Genomic DNA, 9,482 nt, shown 5'->3' with positions numbered 1-9,482 from the left:
GCCGTAATAATCCCAACATCTAAAAAAATAGATCTCTTGGTTCACATTCTCATGTTATCTTTTAAAAAAATACTGCAATTAATAAATCAAATGTCTCCTAATATGACTACAAAGAACATCTATTTTAACAAACAACCCAGGACTTTTAATGTTATATCTGTAATAACTGTTTACCTTTAAACCTGATGTGTTTAAACTTTAGTAGACTTTAAAAAAAGAAATAAAGATACATGTAAATATTTTATTCTCCACATGAAATATCATGTATTCAACGTACACAATTAATTTGCATGTCTCCTCCACATCCGGCTGACTCGATCAGCACTGTATGGAGGTTGAAAGGAATACTCAACCTATTTGGAGTATCAAGCAGCCGTAGTTTCGCTCGTTCCCAGAGGACAGCGGTTGTAGTCGGCTTGGATTCACATGATTTACAAAAGGATTCCACTGCTGACCCAGTTCCATTGCAAAACAAAGTATCGACAGCGTGTCCTTGGAAACTTCTCAAACCACTCCTGCGGAAGAGTCCGCATCTCTGCCGCCCGCCCATGGAGGCTCACCATGCTCCAGATACTCCCGTTAGAAGTATTTGTAACATACAGTATTTAAGCGGGCATTGTCATTGTCCCACAATCCCACAGACATGTGGGAAAGATGCAGCAGATAATAAAATGAACAATGATTATATGTAAGTGTCCCATGTGAAAGTGAGCCATGAATGGGTGAAGGACTGCTGCTGAACAGAATCCATGCCCTCCCCACTGTGACATGTCAAAACGTCCACTGTGGGGGAAAAAGGCCGACGCCGCAAAAATGTTAACCTCAGTTGAACTCCCAAAAACCAGAGGCTCCAATTTTTTTTTATTTATTATTTTTTGCCATCGCTGTGATCCAGAGCCAACGACACAGAAATAGCAGTGGAGGAAAGACAGTGCAGCTGTGTAAAATCACGTAAATTAGCACCATCGTCGCAACGCGAGCACCGAAACATCCCACAGCATCGAGCTCGGCTTCTAACTGACACGGAAAACAGCTGGGAGTAGTTAAACCGACACAGACGACAAACGTTTTCTTTTCGATTCAGTTTAATTCTAGAAGAATAAACAAATTCCCAGCTGACCTGCTGGAGGTTGCAATCCACCTTTTTCCACATCGGACATTTCAACGTGCCACACAAACACAGCTGTAATTGACAACATTAATCAGGGCTGCATTTCCTGTTGTCACGGTGAGTCGGTGGGACGCTGTGAGACGTTGTTGGTGTTATTAGTTACACCTGTGCTCTTCCTGTGACAAGTCACATCACCACTGTGTACCCACACTTCCTGCAGTTTTACACAGACACATAAAGCATCCCAGAAATGGAGATGTGGTTCCTATATGATTGGTGGAGGACACTTTTGGATAATTTCAGGAAAAGTAGCAATACACAAAGTGATTATGTAAAGTATCATGGGTAGTATCGGTTGTATTTGGTTGACATGTACCATTTTGTACCACTTAGTAAAATAGTTAAGTAAATACAACAACTTTTTTAATTGTATTGGTGCGAATACAAAAGTTGCATCAAATGGAAATACATAAGTAAGTGCTATCAAGTGACATTCAGAGTAGCCAAATAATGAATGATCATAGCAGCAACTTGAGTGACAGCAGATGCTATTTTTTCCCCCCAACATGGATATAAAGATGGTTTAAAAGGTCGTAGTGAGGATATCGGCCTTCAGCACCTCACTGAAGGACAGTTTGGCTGTTAAATCTGGCATGGTGGGAAAATATGACGTCCCAGTGTCAGCTGCTCCTCTAGTTGGCCACCAAGCGGCCGGCCGGGGATGTGCAGCTTTGAGCGCAGCATCCCTGGTCTCTTCCTCTCCTCTCTCTCCCTCTCTCTCTCCCTCACCATCCGTCGCCGGGAGCAGCGCGAGTGTGTGCGCGCGCGCGTGTGTGCGTGCTGCTGGTATAATCTGACAGCACGCTGGGGCTGCGTTTCCTAAGAAAAGCATCAGCTCTCTCGCAGTTTTCTGCCCGTCTTATTGCCGCTCTCATTGTCTTTGCCGACAGTGATAAAGAGAGCAGGTACCATCTGTCCATTCCGCCAATTTATTACGAGTTGCCTTTTTTTTTTTTTTTTTTGGTAGTTTTTTTTTGTTTGCTGCTCTTCACAGTTATGCCAACACTTTTTTTCTGGGGTGGTGGTTGCTGACTCCCGGTTCTAATGGAATTTGTTGTGGCTGTTTTGGTCTCTTCTCTCTTTCAGTTCAACCGCGGGCCTGTTTTTGGAATAAGAGAAGCATTGCTGTTTTCTGACTTTGAGAGAAGAAAGAAAAGGACTCCTCTGGAATTTCCTAAGGAATTTATTCGGACAGCCCCGGTAAGTGGATACAAAAACAGAAGAAGAAGAAGCGTGATTTAGAATGCATGCAGCTACTGTATTCATCAGTTCATTTTCTAATGGAAAAAAATAAATAAACAAGCGTATCCTTCTTCCCCCCCCCATTCTTCTATTTTAATTACAGTTACCGGGGCTTTGCGTTCTGCCGCCTGGCTATATAGTAAGTAGTATAGACTTTTTTTCTGCATCTTCTTTGTGTGATTTGCACTTGAAAGCTGCTCTCCATGTGTTTCATGTGTGGAATTAAGTGTCGCTTCGGTGTCTGCTCCAAGTTATGTGTCGTGCCGCGATGCGAGTGTGTACCCGGGGCGCAGATTCTTATTATTTTGTTGTTGCATATATATATCTTGAAGCTGCGTTTGTGGGTCGTGTAGCGCACAACGCGCAGCGTTTCTGCCGCTCCGCTCCGGCGGGGCGGCGAGATATTTAATGAGGATTCAGAATGTATGTTTTGATCGCCATCATTTATAACGCGTACGGTGTTTGTGAGCCCCCGTGCGATGATCATGCTCCTCTTTCCGAAATATGCAGGATGCGCGCACGTACGCGCACACGTGCACGTGCGCAAGCATTTTTTTTCTGGGGGGAGGAGGGGAGGGGGGGTTGTGCGCGTTGGTTTGTGGGACGTGCTGAGAAAGTTTGCTTGTTTGGTCCCGAAAACTCAAGACTGGTTGGAAACGTTCGCCTATGAACGTATAGTGCGCGCGCGCGTGTGTGTATGTGTGCCCGCGTGCCCCCTCTGACTCAGGTGATGTAAACGGTGGGCGGGATGTGACTCACCCGGTTTTTACCCCGTTTTGCTGCTGTTATCTGACGGGCTTTGATGTCAGATTTCACTGGTGATTGACAGGGGGATCATGCGCACCAGACTGTCAGCAGGACTACGCTTTTCTCCATCACTGCCAGCTATATTTGGGAGTTAGCAGGGTTTTAATACAAGCCTTCATCTGTGCTAAAGCAGCATTTGTCAAGACTGCTATGATGAGTGATTCATATACAGCCAATTATCCGTGATTTCCAGTCACACTTTGCTGCCCGAGAGAAGAAAAAAAAAGCCTCTAAAATGCAGGATAATGAAGTGAAAAGTTGTGTGCGCCCTCGGTATTTTGTAGCAAGCCGAGCCGTGGAGAAGCAACCGCAAATGAGGGCAAGGACACGCTCACGCAGCCGGGGAGATGTGTCTTCCCCGGCTCCAGAAGAGTGACAGAGGGCTAAGTGAGCATGGCCATCGAGGAGAGGTAATAGCATTACGGTCTGCCAGTCAAGAGGCTGTGCAGGAGGCTACTGTTGCATTGCAAGAAGAACTAAATGGGGAAGCACACAAGGACAGGGATCTAAGTGTCATGGGGGGGGGATATACACCTTAGATCACCCTCACATGGCTCCATAGCACACTTGTTTTTCAGCTAATCATGAGTTAATATGAAGTTGTTTTTTTCGCTGTGAGGTCAGCGTGACTTCCATGTGGATATCCGTGTTGGACCGTGATCACGCCGGGGTTTAGCATCGCTTCACTAATGTCGCCCTGGGGTTAGAGATTTGCTGATGCTGAGTTTAATAGGCAGGGTTTTCTTCCTTTCCTTCCCTCCGTGCCTATGAGTTTCTTGCTTATTACACCGTACTATGGGATATGGAAACACTGTGGACATCATACAGAATCTGATTGGGTGTCCATGATATACAACGGATACATAAATATAATACTGTCAGCATCAAAAGAAACAAGGGACACCACCAGGAGACACACTCTCTCTTTAAGTATTGCTCGCACAACAAATTTGCAACATGACAAAATGTTGAAATGCACCAGTCCTCCAGGGTAGTTATCACTGTTTGTAAAGCACACGGCGGATTTGACTCATTTGCTGTCAGGTGGTGAATTCCTTTTGCAAAGCTTCCAAGGATTAGTCCGAGGTGAGAATGTCCCCCCCCTGCCTCCTTTACCAAGCGGCGCTTCCATTTTCTAAAGCAGGAAAGGAAAAAAAACTACATTTTACAATCTTGCTTTGTCTTTCCTTTTTGAGTGATGCTCCCAAAACGACTTGCCAGGCCTGCATCAATCACTGCCGGGGTTGGGATTTCAGCAACAGCTCCAAAAGTAGCGAGGCAGCTCTGCTCGCTCACAGTTGCACCCGGCTCGTCCACAGTGACCCTGAGAGCCACAGCCGGGCGGTGAGCAGTCAGACAGCCGCATTTCTTTTCCTGCCATTAATTACGCTTTCACATAGGGTTTTCGCTATCGCTCGGGCTGTGTCGACAACGCACCCACTCTCCCCCCCCCCCTCTGCGCCTCCTGCACCTCCCTGGAGAGGACCAGGAGTAAGCTGTAATTATGCTTTATAAACTTCATCCAGGTGACACAATCGGGGCACGGCTGAGATGGCGAGGGGCTGTCACAACAGCTGCTAATGAATTTATAGCTGTTTTCTTTTCCTCTCAGACAGCCTCACCGTATAGATACACGTTTATGGGATGTCGCACAATGCACACAGTTTACCCCTCGCTGGAGCTACAGCCACAATGTCTATATAACGATTTATAAGGAATACAGTATGAAAGAGAGAGCAAATATTGCCTATTTCTCAGCAGAAGAAGCAAGTGCACCTATGGAAGAGTAGCAGCTGTATCGTCCCTGTGTTTTTACACCTTGATTGCGGTCCAAGGCTTGGCAAGCAGAGGAGCCGACTCCCAGGGGCTGTTTTATAATGAGGAAGCGCTGTCAGATAATTAGATACACCTGACGCAGGCGTTTTCAGGAATTTTTGATTCATCCCAAAATAAAATGTCTGCGCCTGCCAACATGAAAGAAAAAAAAGAATATATATCCCACTGTCACATTGCCTTTCCCCATCGTGGTGGCAATGTTTTATTTATTTATCCACATCTTAATGCTCTTGGATGAGGCGGGCTCGGTTTTGTGCTTGCTGATGCATTAGTTGCCAAAGTTTCCCATAACGGGAAGCCAAGTGTGGCACAAGGCACCATCTTATTCTGGTTCAAAGAGAGTGGCAGCGCGATACACTCACTTGTCGGAAAACGGGTGGAAACGTGCACGTTGCGTAATGGTGGACGTGGCCAGTCGCCTCCGAGTGTTGGCGCTTCCTTGATGATGTATCGCATGAAGTTGTTTGAAGTTAGATTTTGTCGGATGCACGTGCAAATCATCATCCGTTTTCATGCAAATACTGTATACAGTGAGCGGGAAATGATCGATTGAATTTGCGATCACCCGTGCACACGGACACGGTCTTAGATATAATGTATTTTTCTTAGCTGCTGATTCTAAAATGCTGCGTGAAATGAAACCCTCTCACCTGTGCTGTTTATTTATCAGCCACTTGGCTCCAGTCATAAATCAGACTCTCATTAAGTTGTTCAACAACAACTTTTGCCTTCTGCAGGAGACATCAATGCTATTAAGCCTGATGTATGTGAAACAGTTGGAAGGGGAACCATCGCCGGCTGCTCATGTTATCTTATGAAGATTTTTTTCATTTAAAAAGAAACTACAGCTAAGGTAGCTCTTTGTCTGAAAGGTGCTTTCCCCTGTTAGTTTCTGTCTCTTGTTTTATTTCCCGTTTTGATTATTCTCGTTCCTTTTTTTAATTCTGTTTTTGCTCCTGTGGCATCAGTTTGAAGTCCTGGACTCTTTTCCTCCAAAAAAGCCCAGACAGAATAAGCCTGAAATGGGCACAGTCACTATTTAAAATGTTAAACTTTTTGGGGCTTCCCCCTCCAAACCGCCCCAGTCAGGCAGGCTCCAGTCCTCCAGATCCATATCTCCAGCCCCTGACCCGTTTCTGGGAACTCGCCCGGACCGGGGAGGGTCACGTAGCATCCAGCTGGCTAGCCGCCACTTGGCTAGCCTGCCTTCTTCTCCCAGGAGAAGGTGTGGCTCGGAGAGGCATGGGTTCTCAAAGCTGCCGGGGGACACCAAGCCTGTTCTGGTGTCAGGGGTCCCGGCTGATACCATGTATGTTTCGGTGTCAGGGGTCCCAGCTGACACCAAGCCCCTAACTGTCCCCTAATTGCTCCTGTGGCCTCAGTTTGGACTTTTTTCAGTTCCTTTTGTTCATATCTGCTTTTGGGCCCTGAAATATTTTCCTCCAAAAATAACCCAGACAGTGCCTTATACTTCCATTATTTCGAATGGCCATCAGGGGGTGACTAGCCTGGCCGCAAAAAAGCAGAAGCCCTGTGAACTTTAACCCTTTCATGGTGCATTTTCAATTAATGAATGTTAACAGTTAGTTACCTAAAAATGTTGGTACTCTGGTAACTCTGGATCTTGCATTCATGCCAATAAACCATGTTTTATTGAATTGAGAGAAGTGAAAATTTCTCCTCCTTTTGATAAAAAAAAGATCAATCTAATTCTCCAACCACCTAAAAACAAGTGACCTCAACAAGTACCTTTACAAAGCCAAGATGAGACCAGAGAGGAGTCTCCTCAGCCAGCTGGCTCCGAGTCTCACCTCCTCTGACAGCACACGGCCCCACGACAGCCCTCACACAATCTGGCCCAACCAAGTTATCGCTAAAAAAGGACAAAGAAAATCGCATTGACTTTTCGGCATCTACCACGGAAACACGAAACAAACTTCAATTCTATTTGGCTCTACAGACATTACAAGACAGGCAGCTCTGTCCGCAGAGGGGTAGAGACACAGCAACATTCCCACAATGTTCTTCACACAAATTAAATGCAGATTTTGAAACACTCTGACCAGACTGATACGCAACATCTACTCGGAGACAACAGTGTCAACAGATACATCTAAGCTAGTCGCATCATTTGATCTGGAGGATATAATGAACAGTCAACGAGGTCCGCCGGCCTTCCTTGCACCCCTCGTGATTAAAGAAATTCAGCTTTAAGCAAGTGTCACAATATTTCATAATTGGCAATTGTGTGGTTTAAACTGTTTCCAGTTTCTAACTCTGCACAGCATTCAAAGCAACACAGCAATGCAATAATATCCAACCTGCGCTAATGAAATCCTGTACGATTTAAATACATCACTGTGAGATTTGAATTAATAATAGGATGGTAGTCTGCAGTGCTGTGTGTGTCGGCATGGATGGCTGTTGAGATATTGTTTGCTTTTTGAGTCATCCCTGGCCCGTCTGTACCTTGAAGCCATGACAAAATGACCAGGAATATGACTGTGCTCTATAATAATATATTATTCCCTGTTATCTAACTTCACTCTCACGGCAGCGGGAGGTGAAACCCAGGTTCACTGATGCGGGATTTTGAAATTCATCTCAGCGGTTAACGCTGTGGTTTTTGATGTTCCCCTTCTCTGCTTGACTTACTGTATTGTTATTGCCTTAAGAAAACCTGCGTCCTTTTTGTGCGGTTGAAAAAAACAACAAAAAAACAAGCTTGGCTGTCTCTCTGCTCTGACATGACAGGAACAGATGAAACTGACAAAAGACAGAGGCAGGGGGAAAATGTTACGAATGCGCTGCCCTGAGTCAGAATCGCTACCTGAACTCATATAAAGTGGAATTTAAACAAAAAGCTCACAGAGATAGAAATATTCATTAGCTGCAAAAGTGCAGTTACAGATATTCACAAAATATCCTCTTAACTCTTATGTTAGCACAGCTTACTGCCAGCTCTTTGGATAGGTGACGCTCGAGAGCAAATGCCAACGGGATCTTACATCCTGACCTTTTTGTAAGGATGTACCGCACCATGGTGTGGATCTCCATACATGCTTTTTGCCATGCTATTTCCCTGCTATCTGGCTAACCTGAAAAATTCAAGAGGGCTCCGGTATGTTGAGTGTCGGCATTATAGTCTCCGAGGACAAGGAGGCAAAAAAAAAAAAACGGAATAATGCAGGCGAGCTGGAGCCAGAGTACTCTGCACAGTTCGATGCCACTGCCTCCAACCGACACGAACAAGAGAAATCAATTAGACCTACTCGGTTGCCATCCAAGGGACTTCCACCATGGGAAGGGGTTGAGCGAATCAAAGTGGGGGGGAAAAAAAAAACACAACAACAAAAAAAAGAAAGTATAGCAGAAGAGGGAAGCGAACCTCGAGTGGCAGTTTGTTGTATTCTTTGTCAGATCGGCTTCCTCTGACCTCGAGATAACATTCATGATCTCTTTGTTCATCCCAGCCATGCTTATAATTCCAGACATCCCATCTCTTTTTTGAAACAGCGATGCGGCTCACGTCAGTAATGGAAAAAAAAAGAAAGAAAAGAAAGTCTGGCAAAAATGTCCCTTACAAGAATATTTTTCACGAAGTCGTAGCTTAGCGTTACCTGTCGATGCAGCAGTCTGGGTTCATCCAGCAGCTTTAAGATTCACACTATTTTGTTTATGTTAATACCTTAGAGCCATCCTAGCAGTCACTTGGAGGTCATTCTGAACGGCACTTCTTTTCCACTCCATGATGGCACCCGAGTTTTGTTTTGCTGCGAAGAAAAGAGCAAACACTTTGAACTGTGAGGGTATTATACACTTTGAAAAACTTGCATTTAAACATGGTTTTCGTTTTAGCAAAAAACTCTTGGCTTTATAGAAAGAACCTCTAAGATGATTTAAGATTAAAGAACAATTATTCATCCTGAATATGAAATAGTCCAACTATTGTGGTAGGATCAGTGAGGCTAGTATCCACACCATATCATTTATTAATGGTATTTCACAGCCAGCTTAAGTACAGTCTCAGTGTAATTTAAAAATATATGCAGGACCATGTAGAGATGCTCTGAATTCTGCTTCCAAACTTGGCTGACTAGACGTTTAAAATCTATACGTGGATTTCCCGTAGCTCATGAGGAAATTATCTCGCTTAACTGGCAGGGATGATCGAAGCGGATAAGACAATTGGCGCTTTATGCATTTTTCATTGAATGGAGCCGAGCTCTGTGCTGTAAATACTGAGGTCGTGAGTGCATAGCCTGGATTTCACAGGACCCAGAGGCCCCATCGTCTTTGATCCATCTGAGACAGGACACTTTTTGATCAAGCCCCACCCTCGGACATTTAAATCAACCCTCTGACAGGCTCATCAGCTCCAAGGCTGGGGATATAGGTTCTAGTCTCCACACACAGGAGTAAAGTG

The 9,482-nt window shown here is 44.9% G+C and overlaps 1 protein-coding gene across 6 annotated transcripts in view; it reads left to right on the top strand.

Moving 5' to 3' along the window:
* Positions 1-1,923: 1,923 nt before the first annotated feature.
* Positions 1,924-9,482, top strand: part of LOC311009243 (receptor-type tyrosine-protein phosphatase delta) — a 309,638-nt gene continuing 302,079 nt past the window's right edge. For 4 of the 6 annotated variants that reach the window (XM_084003282.1, XM_084003280.1, XM_084003279.1 and 1 more), the window contains exons 1-3: positions 1,925-2,076; positions 2,258-2,371; positions 2,517-2,552. The gene's annotated coding sequence lies outside the window, so the exon portion shown is untranslated. Of the gene's footprint in view, positions 2,077-2,257; positions 2,372-2,516; positions 2,553-9,482 lie in introns of all 6 variants that reach the window. The other 2 variants (XM_084003278.1, XM_084003277.1) reach the window with 1 other exon arrangement.

Source organism: Eutrigla gurnardus (genome assembly GCF_963514095.1).
Source record: "Eutrigla gurnardus genome assembly, chromosome: 23".
NCBI classification, from domain to species: Eukaryota; Metazoa; Chordata; class Actinopteri; order Perciformes; family Triglidae; genus Eutrigla; species Eutrigla gurnardus.
The sequence above is the reverse complement of the archived record's forward strand: the minus strand, read 5'-3'. Positions and strand labels throughout refer to the sequence as shown.